This window comes from Bubalus bubalis, chromosome 6 (assembly GCF_019923935.1).
Source record: "Bubalus bubalis isolate 160015118507 breed Murrah chromosome 6, NDDB_SH_1, whole genome shotgun sequence".
Lineage (NCBI taxonomy): Eukaryota > Metazoa > Chordata > Mammalia > Artiodactyla > Bovidae > Bubalus > Bubalus bubalis.
Window position 1 is genome coordinate 89,511,689 of NC_059162.1, and position 22,787 is coordinate 89,534,475.

The 22,787-nt window shown below is 44.8% G+C and overlaps 1 long non-coding RNA gene across 2 annotated transcripts; it reads left to right on the plus strand.

Moving 5' to 3' along the window:
• The first annotated feature begins 12,942 nt into the window (after positions 1 to 12,942).
• LOC123333922 lies at positions 12,943 to 20,164 on the plus strand. Of its 2 annotated transcripts, none has more exons than XR_006551516.1 (4): positions 12,943 to 13,000; positions 13,169 to 13,359; positions 13,689 to 13,797; positions 19,599 to 20,164. It is a non-coding gene; the product is annotated as an uncharacterized LOC123333922 (long non-coding RNA). The 2 variants fall into 2 exon arrangements; XR_006551515.1 differs by lacking the exon at positions 19,599 to 20,164 and adding an exon at positions 15,479 to 15,776.
• The last annotated feature ends 2,623 nt before the right edge of the window (positions 20,165 to 22,787 follow it).

Consider the following 22,787-nt stretch of genomic DNA (forward strand, 5'->3'; position numbering starts at 1 on the left):
ACTGTAGATTTGATGCTCATTCCGCTCCACTGGTTTGTTCCCAAGGAAAATTTTTGTTGCCAGCACACAGGATTATAAGCAACTTCCTGGGAGAACTCAGAAATATGGAAACATGATTATCCTCTGAGAGTTAAAGTTTAAGAGAGGCACAGAGGATTAGAAAGGAGACAGGATGGCTCGCAGGACTGTGCGAGTCAGCTGATCTTAATCCGACCATAGATCTCAAATATATTTGAAGAAGGAAGGAAAGCAGAGTCACAGAGGGACGTTTTGGCACTCTGTCCAGGCTGTGTGCTCAGAATCACATGAGGTTATCTTAATTAGGTGCTATTAGAGAGTTTATTCATCTAATTTCTCTTGCGCTGATAGCTCATCCGGCAACCTTTGGAGTGTGATGTGACATCCCAAGCAGCGTGGCCCGTGGGGAGAGAAGGCACTGCTTGTGCTGAGGTGTGGGTTCCACCTCCATGAGTTGGTACCTCCTGGTTCTCTCTCTATTAATACAACAGCACATCAGCAACCCTGCTTCCAGGGGACTAGCTCTTGGTGTGCAGGAGAGAACGATCAGCTCTTGGGGGCCCTCAAAATCAGGTTTCTGAGCCCGTGGAACTGCACGAGACGTCTAAGGCTAGGCAGAGTCAGTCAGGAAGTGAACAAAACGTTTCCCCTGGACGGCCTCTTGGAAGCTTGAACCGTCTGCTGCCTCCCCTTGGCAGTGAGCATTCTCCAGCCTGAGTTAGGGACCCACGCTGTGCTAAACCTTGCCCTTGTTTCTACTAGAGGTCAGGGAGGCTGACACATCCAGGTTGTGTGTCAACTCCTGCCCCAAATCATCAGCTGAACACCCAATCAATCCAGGAGCAACTTCTAGGACCTTAAACGAAGGCAAGAAACAGTTTCTCCAATGCAAGTGTCCAGTCTTACAGGACAGACAGCATTGTACATAAGTAAAGTTTATGCACACACACACACATATGTGATTATTTTTCACAACTAATCCATGCACAGATGCAAAGATGTGGTCTCCAGAATGAAGAGGTTTGCCACATGTCACAGGCTGGTACATGATACAGCATGGATTTGACCCCTGAGACACAAACTGCAAGAAAGGCCATGACTGGCATTCCAAACAGAAGAGACGAGACTGTGGGGCTGAGATTGTTCTCCTGCTAATTACTCCTCACTTCCCTGGTTCTGTCCTGCGAGCTCATCAAAATCAGGGCCTGTCTTTAAGAGTACTGTCTTCTTCAAGACACAGGAGATTTGGACAAATGGATCCCAGTGTGTCCAAACTGGGAGTTCTAGCCTAATACACATTGATAAAGAGGGTTTAAGAATCATTTTTAAAAAATAATTTTAAAATTTATTTTTGGTTGTCCTGGTCTTCATTGCTGCATGCAGTCTTTCTCTAGTTGTGTGTCTACGGGGTCGCACAGAGTCAGACCCGACTGAAGAGACTTAGCAGCAGCAGCAGCAGCAAGTGGGGGCTGCTCTCTAGCCGCAGCGTATGGACTCTTGGCTTCTCCTGTCGTGGAGCACAGGCTCTAGGCACGTGGGTGCAGTCGTTGTGGTGCACCTGCTTAGTGGCTCTGTGGCCTGTGGAATCTTCTCGAACCAGGGATGGAACCTGTGTCCCCTGAATTGATAGGCAGATTCTTAACCACTGTCCCACCAGCGAAGTCCCAAGAACCATTTGCAGTAACAAAAATTATGATGGAAATTGTTTCTTTATTTTAGATAATACTACACATATTGACTAAATAGTTTTGGCTAGAATTTTATCACCCCAGTCTAGTTACACTGGATATCTATTCCTCATGAGCTCTGATTAACTGGACTCTTTGACTTCTTACCTACTGTGTATAGGGCACCGTGTTCTAGGGAGACAGAGACAAAAAAAGACATTCTTTCCATTTCAGGAAGCTTTCAGTCTAGGGAGGGAAGCATATCTTAAAATATTTTCTTTCAAATTATCATAATATTTTCTTAATGTAAACCAAACAGTAGAAAAGTATTTATCTTTTAGATACTAGAGGGCCATTGAGGGATATTATGCTCAGGCAAGGCAGTAAATTGGCATTTGGAAAGATGCTCCTGGCTGACATGTAGAGGTTGGCCTAGCTGGGCCTGGCTGGAGGCAGGAAAGCTGGAAGACTTGCAAAGAGGCCATGCAGGCACCCAGAGATGGGGGCCTGACCCAGGGAGGAGGCTGCTGGCGTGGGTTTGAAAGATCACTGGGAGGAAATGTGTTGGGGGACTGAGAATAGGGAAAATAAAGCCACTTTGACTTAAGAAATGGGTTTTTCTAGACAACACTTTTCACAAACTGGTCTCCTGGAAAAGGCCTTGAAGACACAGCTAACCAAACAAGTGTCCCTCCCGGGCAAAGGCTCCCCACCAGGTGAATGGTTTGCCATATTTCCGATTCCGGGAACTGGCTGGAATAACACTTATGCAATGGGAACACATGAGGCCCATGTCCTGGAGCCTGGCTGCTGGAGAACTTGGCAAGGCTGGAGTGCTCTGTGGAGTGGAAAGTCCTGCTGATCTGCCACAAGTGGACTTCCCCTGGATGGCTGGCTCGGGAAGTCAGAGCTGGCTGTGCGGATGGTTGTGTGGATGGCTATGTGGGCCTGAGGTCTCTGGCAAGGAGGAGCTGGGGGTGGGCAGGGAGGGGTGGATTACCCTTCACGGCCTCTTCTTGGATAGAACAGACAGAGGACACTGGTCAGATAGGAAGCTCTACTGTCTCTCCTTTGCAGTGGGTAAAGTGAGGTTTTAAGAGCCCAAATATTAGCGTTCCCCTGCTGGCTCAGTGGTGAACATCCCCTGGCAATGCAGGACACTGTCTGCTAATGCTGGAGACGTGGGTTGGATCCCTGGGCTGGGAAGATCCCCTGGAGAAGGAAATGGTAACTGCCTCCAGTATTCTTGCCTGGGAAATCCCTTGGACAGAGGAGCTGGCAGACTACAGTCCACGGGGTCATAAGGGTCAGATATGACTCAGAGACTAAACCACCACCACAAGAGCCCAAATAGCCTGCACTGTCACTTCAGCACCGTGGGACCCTGGGCAAGTCATTTAACCTCTTTGATCCTCAGTGTCCTTGGGTGTGTAATGAGGATAAGCAAATCAGTTATCATCTAGGATTGTAGCAAGAATAAGAGAAAATTAGTGATAACTGATTGGAGAAGGCAATGGCACCCCACTCCAGTACTCTTGCCTGGAAAATCCCATGGATGGAGAAGACTGGTAGCCTGCAGTCCATGGGGTCTCAGAGAGTCGGACATGACTGAACGACTTGACTTTCACTTTTCAGTTTCATGCATTGGAGAAGGAAATGGCAACCCACTCCAGTGTTCTTGCCTGGAGAATCCCAGGGACGGAGAGTCGGACACGACTGAAGTGACTTAGCAGCAGCAGCAGCAGCAATGATAACTGATAATACTATTCCCAGCACCTTGCTGAAAGTAAATCAGTGATAATCACCGTTTCAAGGGTCATAACTCTATATGCAGCTCCTGGGAGGTTGGGGTGGGCAGGTGCAGAGAGGCAGAGGCCATCTGTCAAGTCAGAAGACAAGTAAAGAATAAACTTATAATAATAAAGGCATTCTCTGTGCACCTGGAGTAAGTAGGCTTCTGAATATTTGTTTATGATTCAAACATGTGTAAATAAAATCATTCTCAAAGCCTCAAGGAGGGTTCTTGTATCCAGGTATCCTAGTGGGAGACTTTGTAAATCGATGCTATCACTGATTACAATAAATGCTACTGTCTCACCTGGGGCAGTTAGAGGAAAGAAATAATTTTTCTATGTAACTTCAGCACCTCTTTGGTCCTCTCTCTTTATTTTTTTTTTGAACCAAATTGCTGAATCTCATATTTATGTAGCGTTCTTGGTCAAATTGTTGTTCAGTCATGTCAGACTCTTGGTGGTCCCATGGACTGAAGCACCCCAGGCTTCCCTGTCCTTCACCATCTCCTGGTGCTTGCTCAAACTCATGTCCATTGAGTCAGTGATGCCATCCAACCATCTCATCCTCTGTCATCTACTTCTCCTCCTGCCTTCAATCTTTCCTAGCATCAGGGTTTTTCCAATGAGTCAGCTCTTTGCATCAGGTGGCCAAAGTATTGGAGACTCAGCTTCAGCATCAGTCCTTCCAATGAATATTCAGGACTGATTTCCTTTAGGACTGACTGGATTGATCTCCTTGCAGTCCAAGAGTCTTCTCCAAAACCACAGTTCAAAAGCATCATTTCTTCCACGGTCAACCTTCTTTATGGTCCAACCCTCACATCCATACATGACTACTGGAAAAACCATAGTTTTGACTAGATGGACCTTTGTTGGCAAAGTAATGTCTGTAATTTTTAATATGCTGCCTAGGTTTTTCACCTCTTTTCTTCCAAGGAGCAAGCATCTTTTAATTTCATGGGTGCAGTCACCATCTGCAGTGATCTTGGAGCCCAAGAAGATAAAGTCTCTCACTGTTTCCATTGTTTCATCATCTATTTGCCATGAAGTGATGGGACCGGATGCCATGATCTTAGTTTTTTGAATGTTGAGTTTTAAGCCAGCTTTTTCACTCTCCTCTTTCACCTTCATCAAGAAGCTCTTTAGTTCCTCTTCGCTTTTTGCCATAAGGGTGAGGTTATCTGCATATCTGAGGTTATTGATATTTCTCCTGGAAATCTTGATTCCAGCTTGTGCTTCACCCAACCCAGCATTTCACATGATGTACTCTGCATGTAAGTTAAATAACCAGGGTGACAATATACAACCTATATGTACTCCTTTCCCAATTTGGAACTAGACTGTTGCTCCATGTCCGGTTCTAACTGTTGCTTCTTGGCCTCATACACGTTTCACAGGAGGCAGGTAAGGTGGTCTGGTATTCCCATCTTTTTAAGAATTTTCCATATTTTGTTGTGATCCACACAGTCAAAGGTTTTAGCATAGTCAATGAAGCAGAAGTAGATGTCCTTCTGGAATTCTCTTGCTTTTTCTACACAGAATTGTAGATTAAGGTTAGATTCGAATCTGTTTTATTTATTTATTTATGAAACACTGACTTGAAATTTAGTTGATTTACAATGTGGTGTCAGTTTCAGGTGTCCTGTGAAGTATTTCAGTATAGATATAGATATACCCATTCTTTCTCATATTCTGTTCCACTGTAGACTATTATAAGTTATTGAGTACAATTCCCTGTGCTACACAGTAGGACCTTATTGCTTATTTTATGTTTGGTTAGCCAAAAAGTTCATTTGGGTTTTTCCATAACATCTTACGAAAAACCCAAATGAACCTTTTGCCGAACCCAGTATACATAGTAATGTGTCTATATTGATTCCAAACTCTCAATTTGTCTCCCTACCTCCTTTTCTCTTTGGTAACTATATAGTTTGTTTTCTGTGTCTGTGAGTCTATTTCTGTTTTGTAAATAAGTTCATTTGTATCATTTTAAGATTCCACATATAGGCAATATCCTATATTTGTCTTTGTCTATATGATTTATCAAGTCTCTATTTTAATGTGAGAAACAGAAGCTCAGAGGGATCAATCACATGGTTTCCCTAAAGTCACTAAGCTAGGAAGGGGTGGATTTAGAATCCAAATCCATGTCTTCTGTGTCTCAGGCCAGTGTTTGTGCTTCTCAGCTTTCAACTTTTCTCAGGGATGTGATGAGCCTTCCCTCTCTTGCATACGTATAAAAGGCAGGACACTGAAGACCCAGTGATGGGGAGTGGGTGGGTGAACAGGCGGTGGGATTTCACCATGGAGCATGGTTGTCTTGTGTCTGAGTGTAAGTGTGTAGGAGAAACACTCAGCCGGCTTGTGTGTGTGGGAGGGAATTCTGGGTCACCACCAGCAGCACCACGACCATTAGAAGATTAATAATGTGTTCTTCAGGGCACAGCCTAGAAATCCTCCATCAAACTCATCACCAGGTTCTAGGTTTTAGATAAAGAGTTCTAGCAAGGATTAGCCTGAAAATTTCTCACGTCTCCTTCACCAGCCTCTCCCAGCCTAGATGCTTCTGTGTTAGTGACCTTCATTGCTGGGTAGGAATATCCAGGGAACAGGACTCTTGCCCCTGCTCTGATCAGAAGCAGGACTCACTTTCCCCCATCAAAGTAATGCCCCATGTTAAGGGTTATCATAGATGGGTGTTTTTTAGATTTGTAACAAGTGATTAGGAAGTTCATTTGCATTTTGACATCAAAGGACTGAAAGGTAGTTTCTGCATTGCCCCTCAGAAGAGGGATGATCTAGCTTTGAATTCTGGTGCTCTAATTGGGGATGGACAAGAGGGGTCCTGGAAAAGGTGGCATTTGAGCTGAAACTTGAGTGAGGAGGAGGAGCTGGCATGTAAATTGATAGGGAAGCACATTCCAGAAGGAGAGAACAGTGGTTGTCCAGGAGGTGCCAAGGCCTTGAGGTGGGAGTGAGGTAGGAGTGATTTTGGAGAGTTCAAGGAACAGAAGGAAGATTAGTATAGCTTTAACCAAGCATGCACCTACTTGTGAGGTGTGGAGACTATCTAAAGAAGTGGGAGAGGCCAATGTTGTAGGACTTTGATTTTCTCCTGTGCTATGTGCAGATAACTTCTCTCCTACTAGAATCTAGGCAGGTGAAAGAACTTCTCATTCTGGGATGCACTCTTCCAAGCCTACATCATTTTCTCTTGGTCCTGTTTCTCCAAGGACTAGGGGGACATCCAAATACAAGACAGCTGTGCTGGTGGTAGTCGTTTCGTCCCTAAGTCATGTCTGACTCTTATGACTCCATGGACTGCAGCCCATCAGGTTCCTCTGTCCATGGGATTTCCCAGGCAAGGATATTGGAGTGGGTTGTGATTTCTTTCTCCAGGGAATCTTCCTGACCCAGGGATTGAACCCACATCTCCTGCATTGCAGGCAGATTCTTTACTGCTGAGCCACCAGGGAGGCACAAGACAGCTGTGGGCTGCAGTCTTTTCTTGGTTTTCCTGTCACCCGATAGGCAAGAGAGCAAATAGCAAGACCAAAGCTTCTGGTTTGGCAAAAGCACTCTGCTTGTGGCCATCTTATAATCAGCCTGTGGGGTCTGAGTGATGGGCACAGACCGAATGTCATCACAGCCAGCTGCAGCACCACTCTCTTAGACTTGAGAGAGCCAGAGGAAGGGCTGGGAGCACTCAGGCCCAGACCGAAGACCCTTTTCCGAGAGCCCTCCTCTCCCTGCTGTCTTCAGATGGTTTGCCATCATTCCTCCAGCATTTGGTGACACGATGTGGCCTCTGGCCAGTGGGAAGCTCACTTGACACAGTTCAATTTCTCAAAAACCCATAGTGCTTGTTTTCTGACAATATGTTCCAGGGATGGTGGAGGGGAAGACCTAAATCTTGTTTCCCTTGTTAGGCTGACTAGGGACTGAACTGGTACAGATGAAAAGTATCAGTGGAGTCAGGCAGTCATCTTTGAGCTCTGGTTCATAGGCTAGTGCACGGGGCACACTCAATAATTAAAGGCACATTTCAGAAACATGCTAAGGGTTTCCCCTGCAGGCTTTTTAAGCCCACTCATGTTCCAGGTGCTGCTTGAGGGGGAAACCCACTGTTTCCTTTGTCCTCAAGGAAAGCTTCTGAGACATGGTGGTGGGGCCCATTCTGTGCTCTTTTTTTGTACTACATTTGGTCCATGCTCCTTTCAAGTCCTTTGCTTCTGTTTTAATTTCTGGACTCACTTTCCCTCTTCACCCTGATAATCAGCTTTATTTATTCTACCACCACTGGGGCTCCCCTTCAACCCTGAATTCTAGCCCCTCATGGTCTAACTCATGCCTGGGAACCCAACAACCTTGATATTTCCCTCCAGTGGGCAATCTTATGGAGCCCCTAGGGACCCTAAAAGCTAGAACTAACACAAAGAATTACCCTTGGGCAACTGGTCTACCCCATGACCCATTGCATTCATGCTTCAGGGTGTAGTATCTTCCTCTAGGGCCTTCCCAGGTGGCAGAGTGGTAAAGAACCCATCTGCCAATGCAGGAGATGCAGGAGATGAAGTTTCTATCCCTGGGTCAGGATGATCCCCTGGAGAAGGAAATGGCAACCCACTCCAGTATCCTTGCTTGGGAAATCCCATGGGCAAGAGGAGGTTGGCTGGCTACAGACAATGGGGTCACAAAGAGTCAGACACAACTGAGCAACACACACACACACACACACATATAAATACATACACACACACACACACACACACACACACACACACATCTTCCTCTAGCTCTAAGGGAATATATTCACCCAACAGCCGCACTTACTTTCCAGCATTTATAGGGTATCTAGGAATGTGCTGGATTAGCATTATAAGAAAAGGAGAGGAGGTTTGTTATAACAGAGAAGAAATAGACTTTGGAATACAAGAAGACATTCGAGTTCAAAATACAGCTGCATTAATTAGTCATATGACCTTGGGTCAGTTACTTGACTCTTTTAGCCTCTGTTGTCCCATCTGCCTAATGGAGCTAATTGCTATCTTATATGGTGATGAGTGAATTGGAATGTTCAGTGGGATTAAGCATTTAAAATACTTGGCCTTCAGGAGCTGCTGAATGAATGGCAGCGCTGCACAATGCCCACAGACACACTGGCAAATATTGGGATAAAAAATAAAGTGTTAGCCTCAAGTATGGAGAAATTATCTGTTTCTCCCACTTCTTTGCCCCTGTGCCATCTTCTCCCTGCCTATTAGCATGTGACCAGTTGTGCTTCTCAAATGAGGCAGGTTAATACTGAGATTGCTCCTTTATTTGTAAACCAGCTTTCTTAAATAGGGACCCAGTGTGCTGCCTTGAAATTGCCACCACAAAAGAACACTGCACGTTCCCCTGGGTGTGTGTGCTTGTGTGTGTGTGTGACAAAGCTAGGCATGGTGTGTGTGTGTGATACTATGCAGGTCTTTTATGTGTATTCTCCTATTTGCCCTTATTTATTAATTGTGGTAAAAATACTTAATATAGAATTTATCATCTAAACCATTTCTAAGTGCACAGTTCAATTGTGTTAAATATATTCACTTTGCTGTATAACCCATCTCTAGAATTTTCTCACCTTGCAAAACTGAAACTTGATAACTCATTAAACATTTCCCCATTTCCCCCTCCTGTTAACTTCTGGAAACCACCATTCTATTTTCTGTCTCTGTGAGTTTGAATACTCCAGGTACCTCATGTAAGTGGAATCACACAACGTTTATCTTTTTAACTGGCTAATGTATTCTCTTGTTTAATCTTTAAAACCATTCTGTGAGATGTATGTGCCTGCTGAGTCGCTCAGTCATGTCCGACTCTTTGTGACCCCATGAACTGTGGCCTGCCAGACTCCTCTGTCCATGGGATTCTCCAGGCAAGAATACTGGAGTGGGTTGCCATGCCCCTCTCCAGGGGATCTTCCCGACCCAGGGATGGAAACTGTGTCTCCTGCATCTTCTGCATTGCAGGCAGATTCTTTACTGCTGAGCCACCAGGGAAGCCCCCTGTGAGATATTCTTTATTATTATTTCTACTGATGGCTGAGGAAATAAAATCTCCAGGACATTAAGAAATTTGCTCAATGTCACATGTGCATGAACCAGGCAGGATTCAAACTCAGTTCTCATAGTTCCATGTTGGACCCCACAGGCACACATACATATGAATATCCTGGAAAATAGTGCAGAAAAAGTAGATAAATATGCTTTTATGTATACATTTAAATCTCTATATACACACACACACATGCATGTATTTATAAATATATAACTATATGCAGCATTATCTTAAAAAGAAAGAACTCTTTGGTTCCACATCTGTCTTAGAGGGTTGTTGTGATACTTGGAAATAGAAGTATAACATTTTCCCTGGTGATGGCCATGCTTTGAAGTTTATTTGGGGAAACCTGTGTAGTTAATGGAAAGAGCACAGGCTGGGGAGTAAGGAGAATGGGGAACTTACCATTTAAGCTTCAACATTTACCATTTGGGGAGCTCAGGTTGGTCAGTCTGCTTTCAGATGATAATAGCTGTTCCCCAGCGTGGCCCAGAGGGTCCAGGGAGGTGGTGTGTATGAGAATCCTACTCTGCCCCCACTCCATCTCCCCCTCCACAGCACACCCTTCTCAGGAAGCACTTTCCTACCTGTCTCTGTGTCCTGGGTTCTAACAGAGGCTGTTTTCCCCCCTTCTTTCTCCTCCCTCTCTCTCTCCAAACTTCCTTCTCTCTTCCCTTCATCCTTCCTTCTCTCCCAGATTGTTTCACCTCTAAAGGCTCTTGCCCATGGACGAATTCACTAAGAAACTGAATTCCATGTTCAGGCTGACTGCAGAACTCCCACTGCTGTCAGGGAGATTTCTAGGCCTTTAATGAGGGGAGAATTTGATCCTAAGACTCCTTGTTAAGATAAAGACCTGGCTGGTTTATTAACTCTATCCAGCTGGGGTACAGACTCACAGAAAAATAATTAAACGCTCTCTGCCTAAAGAAGGGCCAGAGCTGCAGAGAAAACCTGGCCTGGATCTTGCAAGAAAGAGGGGAAGGGTGATCCCTTGCTGCTTTTAGGAATCATTTCTTCTTGAGTGCCTAAAGCTGGTCTGAGAACTCTCTTCTCCCTTCCACATATCTGGCTGCTGCTGCTGCTAAGTCGCTTCAGTCGTGTCTGACTCTGTGCGACCCCATAGAAGGCAGCCCACCAAGCTCCTCTGTCCGTGGGATTCTCCAGGCAAGAGTACTGGAGTGGGGTGCCATTGCCTTCTCCGCCACATATCTGGACTTTATCATAAAGTGCACCTCAGAGTGGCAGAGTTTATTTATTCATTTGACAAATGTTTATCAAATATCTACTATGTGCCAGATACTATGCTGAGTTTGGGGTGAAAATTGACATACTTAGGGGACATTCGGAGAAGTCAATGGCACTCTACTCCAGTACTCTTGCCTGGAAAATCCCACAGATGGAGGAGCCTGGTGGGCTGCAGTCCATGGGGTCGCGAAGAGTCGGACACGACTGAGCGACTTCACTTTCACTTTTCACTTTCATGCATTGGAGAAGGAAATGGCAACCCACTCCAATGTTCTTGCCTGGAGAATCCCAGGGACGGGGGAGCCTGGAGGGCTGTCGTCTATGGGATCGCACAGAGTCGGACATGACTGAAGTGAGTTAGCAGGGGACATTCAACTCATTAATATCATTTTACATAGAAAGAAATTGAGACCCAGGGAGAAATAACTTATCTATGATAACAGATTCAGTCAGGACCTGGTCCCTCTTTTCCTGATATAAAATACTTTCTCATGCTAAGCAGTTCTGCAGGTGGCTCAGTGGTAAAGGATCCACCTGCCAATGCAGGAGATACTGGAGATAAGGGTTCATTCCCTGAGTTGGGAAGATGCCTGGAGAAGGAAACAGAAATCCAGACCAGTATTCTTGCCTGGAAAATCCCATGGACAGAGGAGCCTGGTGGGCTACAGTCCTTGGGGTTGCCAAAGAATCAGAAACAACTTAGCAACTAAATAACAATAACCCCCTCCATACCTCGTCTGGCCCTCCCTCATCTGTTAGGACTTTAACCCTTTTTGTTGTTGGCACCTCAGAGATTCAGCTGCTAGGCAGTAAGCTCCCTTTGATGGAACCATGCCTTCCACCTCTTGGCTGGCTCTGTAGCCTGTATCTCAGTAATCAGATGACTACAGATAAATTGTTTATTAAAATAGATGGAATATAAGACTTCCCTGGTGGTCCAGAGGTTAAGACTCCATCTTGCAATGCAAGGGATGAGGGTTTGATCCCTGATTGGGGAACTATGATCCCACATGTTGTGGAGAAGTGGGCCTACAAGCTGCAACTGGAGAGTCTGTGCACCATGAAAGATCCTGCGTGATGCAACTAAGACCCCATGTAGCCAAGTAAATAAAACTGGAGAAAACAGTAGATGAAATTCAATGAAGAAGACCTTTCTTCATTGTGAGAGAAAGTATTTAAATAGTCTTAAAAGAAGGGATAGTGTTCAAGAGAGAGATTAAGGATCAGATGGGGCATGTGCTTATGTGTGTGTGTGGTGTGCACACATGCTCGTGTGTGGGGCAGGGGTGTTTGTGGATGTATAGGCCATTGTAGACCCAATAACCTAAGTGGGTTCTGCATGAAACTTGGTATGTTTGCAGAATGATAATTTTGAAAGCCTGTCCTGGAAGGTGTTTTCATGAGGCAGGCACATGGGGAGGAAACAGAAGGAAAAAGGACCCAAGGTGTGTGTGGCTGGTGGGGGTGGAGTTCAAATCTCCATTCTCTGACTTACTAGCTGTGTGACTCTGGGCAAGTCCCTTATCTCAGCTGGTTTCCTTTTCTGTGAAATGATCATAATACTGACTACAGCAAGGTGATTTAAGTATTAAGTGTAATCAGGCATGTCAACACCACGTGGCCTAGGGCCAGTTTCTTTTAGGTGTGCAGGATCAGTTAGTACTGTCTTTCAACAGAGGAAAGGGTTGTTTTGTGGTTGGTGATGCAAGGTCTAGAAGGAGTCTTAGGGCTGATCATGAAGCATAAAATGTCAGACTGAAGAGTCTGAATAGTGTGCCCCTGATTTGGCAGGTGTTGGAGGTTTGTGAGGAGTGATGTGGACAAACCATCTTTTTGCTTGCTTTTGTCTGTTTGTTGCTTTTAGAAAATTGTGCTTAGGATAGGAACACAGGAATGTGGAGGCAGATCCGGCAGGGAGTTGCTTAAAGGATTTCAGTGAGAAGAGAAATTCCTGAGAATAATGAGCTAGGAGGGGCCTCCCAGGTGGTTCTAGTGGTAAACAACCCGCCCGCCAATGCAGGAGACATAAAAGACTCAGGTTTGATCCCTGGGTCAGGACAGGACAACCCACTCTGTTATTCTTGCCTGGAGAATCCCATGGACAGAGGAACCTGGCGTGCTACAGTCCATAGGGTTGCAAAGAGTTGGACACGACTGAAGTGACTTAGCACACACGTAAGCAATGTGACAGGAGAGGAATGGGGAGGCAAGGCAGAGATAAATGATCAGAGAACAACAAAAATAACATGCATTGCATACTTGCTATGTATAGGTATTGTTCTAAGCATGTTAAAGACTTAGCTTATTTAATGTGTCAAATGTATTATCCTGTCCAATACTTAGAGCGTACCTGAAGGTGAAACTCTTTTAATGCTACTCAGAGGTACGGAAACTGAGGCACAGAGAAATTAAGGTGCAAAGAAGGCATATCTCCACCCCAACTCATTTAGAATGGATTAAAAAATTCTTCACGAAGCATGCTCACTTTCTGGAAAATTCAGGTTTTAATTTTCTACCTCTCTTCTGCACCCAGTGTGAGTATTTGGTATGTTTCTTTTGAGAATGTTTTAGCCTGTTTTCTCCACGACTTACACGGAACTGTAATAGTGGTGTGCCTTTATAGATTTCATGAGCATATTGCCCCTGTCTTCATGATAGTCATTTTAAATAGTGGTTTCATATTTTATTGAGTAGATATACCAGAGCTATTTTTTCCACTAATATGACCATCTTGGGACATAAATTTTGACAGCACCTCTTATTATGTTTTAAAGGTACATTTCCTGAATTTGAATTACTGGCTGAAATAGAGTGACTAATTTCATGGCTTTTAATTCACATTGCCAATTTGTTTTTCCCACAGGGTTGAACATACAACATCCTCAACAATGCAGAAGACTATCAATTTCACTGCACCCTTGCTAGCATTGGGCATTATTGTTATTACTAGTAAAGTTATTAGAGGAAATAAGGTTAGTCACTTTAATTTTAATTTGCATCGCCTTTCCCCTCCCATGGGAATGATACTTGCAGTTTCTCTTTAGTTATTATTGTTATTTTTTTTGGAGGCCATTCTTTCAAAGCAAAAATTTGTGTGTTAGAATGAAGTATACAATAGGGTGAGGAGTGGGGTAAAGTTGAGGAACCAGGAGGTTTTGAGCCTAACAAACTGGGAGAAAAGCCATGCTTTGATATCCACCAGCATGGGAGAAGGCAATGGCACCCCACTCCAGTACTCTCGCCTGGAAAATCCCATGGACAGAGGAGCCTGGTGGGCTGCAGTCCCTGGGGTCGCTAAGAGTCGGGAACGACTGAGCGACTTCACTTTCACTTTTCACTTTCATGCATTGGAGAAGGAAATGGCAACCCACTCCAGTGTTCTTGCCTGGAGAATCCCAGGGGCGGGGGAGCCTGGTGGGCTGCCGTCTATGGGGTCGCACAGAGTCGGACACAACTGAAGTGACTTAGCAGCAGCAACAGCATAGGGGAGAACAGATTCACTGGTAGACTGCTTGGAACCAGTGTCCATGCTGTTAGGGACGAGGTGAGGCTTACTGTCTATCTTCTGGCTAACATCTTCTTTTTAACTCTTATTATTCAAATGGAATATGTTCATTGCAGAAAAAATAAAGATAAGGAGGAAAGAGATAAAAATCACAGAGTTAAGGTGCAAAGAATATAGATTCCCAGTATTTAAAGATAAGTCCTTTGATGTTTTATTATATATGGTTATAGAATCTCTTTATATACACAACATTATAGGTTGTGTATACTACACACAGGGCTTCCCTGGTGGCTCAGTGATAGAGAATTAGCCTACCAATGTAGGAGACATGGGTTTCGATCCCTGGGTTGGGAAGATCCCTGGGGAAGGATTTGGCAACCAACTCTGGTATTCTTGCCTAGGAAATGCCAGGGACAGAGAAGCCTGGTGGGCTACAGTCCATGGAGACACAAAAGAGTTGGACACAACTTAGCAACTAAACAATAACAATACTACACACATTCCCACATCTGTATCTGCAGTTGGCTGCAGTTATTTCTGTCTCTTTTGTGTGTATATGACTGATATTATTTGTTGCCATATTCCTTTAACTGATAGAGGACCATTTGGCAAAATTTGGAGGTAGAAACATGAGATAAATCTTATGTGTGTGTTCATGTATATAATCACTTTGGTGCATCTCTGATAATTTTCTTCAAAGAAGTGTTGAAAAAGTTCATGCCTGGCTGATCTAATTATCTCTATGATGAAAGAATTAAAGCTGTAAAGGCAGATTTCTTCATAGGCTCAATTTATGGAAGAGGACCCCACTCTGTTCTTATAGTTCTTTCTTGTCTTTTAAAATCGGTTCTATAGGGATAGTTGGGTTTTAATGACGCCCACTAGGCCAACAGGTCTTAAATTCCCAGTCAGAGGCAGAACTTTAGATGGAGGAGTCATCGCACTTGTGTTACACACCTGATATATGCTATGCTCTTTTGTACATGTATAATCTAAATTTTCTAACCTCTCCAAACCTCAAGTCCTGTGGCTGCAAAGTTAGGAATAATAAAAATACCTACTTTATAGATTTGCTTAAATGATATAAAGAAGGCAAACATTTAGTAGAAGGACTGGAAGAAGTGAAAAGTCTCTCTTTTTGTATAAAGGAGCTGGAAGGATGTTCTTATCCTATCACTTACCATGACCTGCAGTCACATTGGAAGTGCCACTGGGAAAAGGATCACCTGCAGACAATATGCAGGATGAGTGACACACACCGTACTATCCAATCCCTCCATCATCCTAGAAGGCAAACTATTACCTCCATTGTATTTATTTAAGGATTCAACAATAATTATAAAGTACCTTCTGTGGGCCGAGCACTATTCTAGATGTTTCAGACACAGTGGTGAACAGAGTCAAGTGCTTGCTCTCAGGCAACAAGCAATTGCATGACTATTTAGGTGGCAGTAAGATAATGTGGTGTTGGAGAAGATTCTTGAGAGTCCCTTGGACTGCAAGGAGATCCAACGAGTCCATTCTAAAGGAGATCAGTCCTGGGTGTTCTTTGGAAGGACTGATGCTAAAGCTGAAACTCCAATACTTTGGCCACCTCATGCGAAGAGTTGACTCATTGGAAAAGACTCTGATGCTGGGAGGGATTGGGGGCAGGAGGAGAAGGGGATGACAGAGGATGAGATGGTTGGATGGCATCACTGACTCGATGGATATGAGTTTGGGTGAACTCCGGGAGTTGGTGATGGACAGGGAGGCCTCGCGTGCTGCAATTCATGGGGTCGCAAAGAGTCAGACATGACTGAGCAACTGAACTGAATTGAACTGAAGATAATGAGGGAGAATAAAGCAGAATATGGAGGATGATGGTGCAGGAAAGGAGGAGGTTGCTGTCATGTAGGAGAGTAAGGGGTGGTGTCTTGGATAGTGTGAAATTTGAGCAGAAACCTAAAGAAAAGGGAGTGAGTGAGTCACATGGATAAGCAGGGGAAGCACCTCTCAGGCAGAGGGAATAGCATCTGTAGGGAGCCCTGAGGTGGGATATGCTCACTGCAGGACAGTGAGGGGGGTGGCATGGAATGGGTTGGGGTGACTTGGATGACAGGGAGTGTGGTGGGAGGAAATGAGAGAAGAAGTGTGGGCTGTGAGAGAGGAGGAAATATTTTGTAGAGCCCTGTAGGACATTGTTAAGACTTTAGCTTCTACTGAATGAGGTGGGAGGTCCCACTGAAGGATTTAAATCAAAAGGTGATTTTATAAAGTATCACTATGGCTACTGAGGAACAAAAGTCTAAAAGGGGCAAGAATGGAAGGTTGGAAACTTTCCAGGGAGGTGACTGATGCAATTGTCCAAGCAGGAATATTGGGAACTTGGATCTCAGTGGTAATGGGGTGGGTAGTGAGAAGGTGAGATTGAAGGAGGCAGAGCAGGCAGCCTTTGATGATGGACCAGAAGAGGGGAGTGAATTCCAATATGATTCGAAGGTCTATATACCCACGTCTGTCCTAGAATGGAGTTGCTATTTACTAAAAATAGGGAAGACAGGATGGAGCAGGGATCAAGATGTTGGTTTGGGGCATATAAAGTTTGAGATGTCCATGACATGGTCCAGTCGAGATGTTAGGTGTGTAGTTAAGTATCTGGGTCTGGGATTTTGGTGAGAGGTCTGGGACAAACATTTAAGAGTCATTGGTGCAAACAAAGTATTTAAAGCCAGAAGTAAGATCATGGAAAGTGAAGTAGTCAGAGGACTGAGGCTTCCAACTTCTCAAAGTGGTGCAGGTGAAGGGAGTCTGTTGCACATAAGGAAATAAAAACTTGGGAGTCAAGCAATTTGCTTCACAGTAAGAGACAGAGATGGGAATCTGTGCTCAAGGATCTGACCCTGAAGTCTGTGTTATTAATCCCTCAGTAATACTCCAAAGGCTGGAGCAAAGAAGTCTTTTCCTAGAGACATGAATCATGGGTGGTTTGCCAGGACTTCACCTCTAACTATGCTGGGATAGCAAGCTGAGCCCTCTGCTGCTGCTGCTGCTAAGTTGTTTCAGTCGTGTCCAACTCGGTGCGACCCCATAGACGGCAGCCCACCAGGGTCCCCCGTCCCTGGGATTCTCCAGGCAAGAACACTGGAGTGGGTTGCCATTTCCTTCTCCAATGCATGAAAGTGAAAAGTGAAAGTGAAGTCGCTCAGTCATGTCTGACTCTTAGAGACCCCATGGACTGCAGCCCACCAGGCTCCTCTGTCCATGGGATTTTCCAGGCAAGAGACTGGAGTGGATTGCCATTGCCTTCTCCGAGCTGAGAGCCCTCAGGTCTGAGCAAATAAGACACTTCTCTTTTGCTCCTAGAACCTGACGACTCATCTATCAGCCCCACCTGGTGTAGTACTCAAGGATCTCAGGGGAGCAAGAAAGGTCTGGTAATTAAGAAAGATTCCTTTCCTGAGCTGCAGTGGGTCACAGTGACTGTCAGGCTTAAAAGATTGATGGCTTCATAAAGACCACCTGAAAAGGCAATTGACCAGTAAGGGGAAAAAAACTCATTGCCACCCACCCAGTACTGCAGCGTCTTTATTCAGAGACCTGCCCACAAACAGAGCTACTTGGAACTGCTTGTACCAGTCACTACTTGGCCCCATTTTATGGCTGTAAATAATCCTCAACAAGCAAAGGATGTGTTCTGCATTCCCTGATCAAAGTTGTATCTTCCTGGTTCCTTGACTGAATGTGTAGGGACAAATAAAACTCAGTTCCCTTACTCTCAGGGGTTCATCATGGAGACCATCACTGCATTCAAGATACTCAACAAGTCTAATATTCTGTTCTATAATATCGCATGTATTTAAAAATTCACTTCTCTAGTGATATGAGAATCAGAGTCCAGCACGTAGTAAATACTCATTAAGTTATTCACAGAAGTGTGTGTGGAGTTGTAGACAAAGAGTCCAGAATTAAGCCAATCTTGCAGCTATAGCTTTGCTAAGACCAAAGGTTCATGACGTCAGATACGTCATTCCTTCCTGCATCTTAGTTTACCTATCAGTCAAAAAGGGGGTTGGATTAAATTATCCTTGAAGATCTTTTATTGACTGATTGATTTTTAATTGAAGTATAGCTAATATGCATGCTTCCCTGGTGGCTCAGATGGTTAAAAAATCTGTCTGCAATGTAGAAGACCTGGGTTTGATCCCTGGGTTGGGAAGATCTCCTGGAGAAGGAAATGGCAATCCACTCCATTATTCTTGCCTGGATAATTCCATGGACAGAGAAGCCTGGTGGGCTACAGTCCACGAGGTTGCAAAACAGTGAGATACGACTTAGTGGCTGAACAACAACGAATATTCCATTATACACAGACACACCATATCTTTTTAAATCTATTCACCTGTTGACACTTAGGATGCTTCTGTATTTTGGCTATTGCAAATAACACTGCTATGAACACTGGGGAGCATGTATCTTTCCAAATGAGTGTTTTTGTTTCTTTCAGATAAATACCCAGGAGTGAAACTGCCAGGTCATATGGTAGTTCTGTGTTTAGTTTTTTGAGAAAACAGTTTTCCATACTGTTTTCCACAGAGGCTGCACCAATTTACATTTCCACCAACAGTGTAGGGGATGGGGTTTCCTTTTCTCCTTGGAGATCCTTTAGATCAAAGGCAAGATGTGTTGAAAGGTCTGAAAAGCCCCAGTAAAATCTCTCTTCCTAAAATGCTGTTAAATGCCATGATGTGTCTTGATAGGATAGGCATTCTAGAGGGTTTAAGAAAAGAAAGCACCTCCATGCCTCCTGTGTGCAACTGGCCCTTGTATTTGTGGAATCAACCTCCCCCCAACCCCCCAGTATTCTTTAGATCACAGTTCCCCAGGAGTTTAGCCCAATGGGAGACTTGGCTGGGCAGGTTGCCATGGGGCAGCCCAACAGTGGCAAGGTGGAAAATCTGTGAATTACCTTGCCTTTTTAAGTGCCTGCCAGCATCCGTGCATGTGCTGGCCAGGAATATTGCCATCATAGAGCTTGCTCACACCTTAAGCCAAATGACTCCCCAACCCAGAATTCAGGCAGATGGAAGAAGGCATGCTGCAAGGCAGAAAGTTAGTCTTTTCAATCAATACATCCTGATAGAGAACTTGCTCTATTTTCACCTTAAGTAGAGGAAGCTGCCTTCCGGGGGCTCCTAGAGTGGAGTTTTCCCCTGAGGCTGCTCCCTCCATTCTTGCTGCCATCAGATTAGTTCTGGCCTGGCTTCTTTTTTTTTTTTTTCTCAACAGGACAATTATGAAGTCTTCAGTGAGGATCTGTCTCCAATCTCCTTCCAATCCATTTTTCATTAAGGAACTAGTCATCTGTTTGGAAAAAAATAAAAGAGAAAAGAAAATATACCAACCAAACTAGGTCATGTTATCCTCAGGCTCAGGAGCCTTCAAAAGTCTCCCCTGCTTAACATCAAGACAAACACCCACCATGGCCTGCAGGAGCCAGGCAGTGTGGCCTGTCTACCCTTCCAGTCTCTTTTGCCCAAATTATGTCATGTCCCTTCACTCATTAATTCCATCCATTTTGGGTTTCTTGAATTTTCTATGTTCCCTCCTGCCTTGAGGGTTTTGCCTAATCTTCTCTTTCTGCTTGGGGTCCTTTCCTTACTCCCTTTCTTTTCTTTCTTCTTGGATGAAATTCACTTCCTTGGAGAGCCTTTCCCTATTCATTTCACCTGAAGTTAAACCTCTCAGTCTTTTTCTGGCTCAGCTAATTGTCCGTTACAATGTGCAGATGCTTTTTTTCATTTGTTTATTTGTGTTTTCCCCACCACTCCTATTAAACTGTGAACTGTAAACTCCAGGGAAGCAGAAACCATTTCCGTGTTGTTTATGGTTGTCTTCATCTCCAGGGCTTGCTTCAGTGCCGAGCTGGTACTCCATCATTGTTTGCCAAATGATTAATCTGGTTCTGCTCAGCTTCCTAGCGAGATCCTTCACCCCAGCCCACTTCTCCTGCCCTATCAGAGTACCACCCCCTAAGGGCAGTATTCTTCGAGCCTCTGCTCCTGTGATTGCCCTGTGCCTTCTGCCTGAGATACACATCTTCCCTATTTTCCTCCTGAAAAATGAACTCAGCCTTCAAGACTCAGCTCAAATATCATCTCTGCTTTGATGCCTGTCCCCATGCCTCCTGGCAAAATGAAAAGCATATGCTCCATGGTTTGTGCACATCTGAATCACAGCCTTTGTCACTCAGCATTGTCCTCACGCTTTTCTGTATCTATTTTCCCCACAAGACGGACCTCTTGGGAGCAAGGAAGAGATCTAATTCATCTTACATTTCCACTTCTTAAAAGTACTTATCACATAGGAAGGTTGGATAAAGGCTTTTGGAGGGGATGCATACATTAATAAATAGAAGCATGTCCTTGGTGAAATTTCTCTGTATGGAATCTTCCTCTCTGAGTAATCCTTATGTACTGACACCCTGTTTGGATATTCTCTCCTGGGAATTTTCTCTGGGGTTCCTGCTTTAGGGAGACCATCTCTCTGTGTTTTGTCTTCTAGGATTATACATCTGGTTTGGTTTAGAAAGCAGAGTTAGCTCTTGCCTGCTTTTTAAAAGGAACCTGGCAGTTCATACATGTCCTGTGGTAGGTAGGGGCTTCCCAGGTGGCTCAGTGGTAAAAAAAAAAAAAAAAAATCCATCTGCCATGCAGGAGATGCAGGTTCGATCCCTGGGTCGGGAGGATCCCCTGGAAGAGGAAACAGCAACCCACTCCAGTATTCTTGCCTGGAGAATCCCATGGACAGAGAAGCCTGGTGAGCTATAGTCCATAGGGTTGCAGAGCACTGGATACAGCTGAGCAACAGAGCACACACGCAGGGGAGGTAAGATAATAAGTAGCCAAGCTTCCCCAAATACTTGTTTTTTCTTTCTTTCTTTCTTTCACTACTTGTCCCAGTCTGGTAGAACTGGTTGTTAAATATTCATTCATTCATTGTCTAGCCATTGTTCTCCTGTTATTTGCCAGATACTGTTTTGGTACTATGTTCACAGTGATGCAAGAGATCCTGTTCCTAAAGTATTTTTCTTGGAGGGGGAAGCACTGACGGACAAACAATGTGATCAGTGCTCTGATGCAGTGTATGTTTGCAGAGTCATGTGGAAGTAGGAGTAAAAAAGGCTTCCATCTACCTGGGGGGTGGGGGGTGTTAAGGAAGTCTTCTTAGTCCAGAGACTCTTTGTGTTGACTTTTGATAGATGAGTAGAATTGTTTGATGGGAAAGGGACATGAGAAAGGGAGGAAAAGAAAACGAGGGGAGGGACAGGGAACAGCACACACAAAGGCAGAAGCAAGGGGTGGTAAGTGTGGTTTAAAGTCCTGAGAAGCTCACAGAAGTCCAGAGCTTTTGCTGCCCAGTTTGATGTGTGGGTAGCAAGTGCCAGCATCACCTGGGAACCTTCTAGAACAGCAGAATTTTGAGCTTCACCCTGGACCAACTGGGCTTCCCTGGTGGCTCAGATGATAAAGAATCATCCTGCACTGCAGGAGATCCACGCTGGATCCCCGGGTTGGGAAGATCCTCTGGAGGAGGGCACGGCAACCCACTCCAGAATTCTGGCCTGGAGAATTCCACACAGAGGAGCCTGGTGGGCTACTGTCCATGGGGTCACAAAGAGTTGGACATGACTGAGGGACTAACACACACACTCACTGGACCAGCGAAGTCAGAATCTACATTTTACCAAGATCCCCAGGTAGTTCCTGTCCACATTAAAGTTTAAGAAAAAGTAGCTAAGGAGGTGTTTTTCTGGCCATGACATGCATCAAAATCATCCGCGGGGCTTATTAACAGACTGGATCACTGAGTCCTACCTTAGAGTTTCTGAATGAGTAGCCCTGGGTGGACCTGAGAGTGTGCATTTCTCAGAATATGTGATGAGATGTGTGCTGATGCTGACTAGGTGATGCTGATGCTTCTGGTCTGAGGACCACACTTGGAGACCCACTAGGGTTGAGTATAGTGGGAAGGGTAATTTCTGGGAAGTGAGCTTGGGCAGGTAGCAGGATTCAAATCCCAAAGGGCTCTGATGGGGTGGCATGGGCTTTATCCTGGAATGCTGTAGACATTTGCATAGTTTTGATGCTGGAGGGTGAAGTAGTCAGACTTTTCTTTGGGGAAGATCACTCTGGCAGCACGTGGTAGCTGAGCTGGGGAGTGACAAGATGACGGACTGTCACTGTATTCCAGGTGAGACTGATGAATTCTGAACTAAGGCAGTGCAGCTGCTCTCAAGACAAATTTGGGGGTCAGAATTTTGGGGAGTCAGTAATTGACTATAAGGGTGAGAATCACAAACCTCCCACCTACCCGGAACCTGGGTGCATATCACAGCCCATGACTCCTTCCCTGCCCATGGCTGTTGCCCTTTCATGCCCAGAAAGCCACCCTGTTTCATCTGCCTCCTTTTCACAA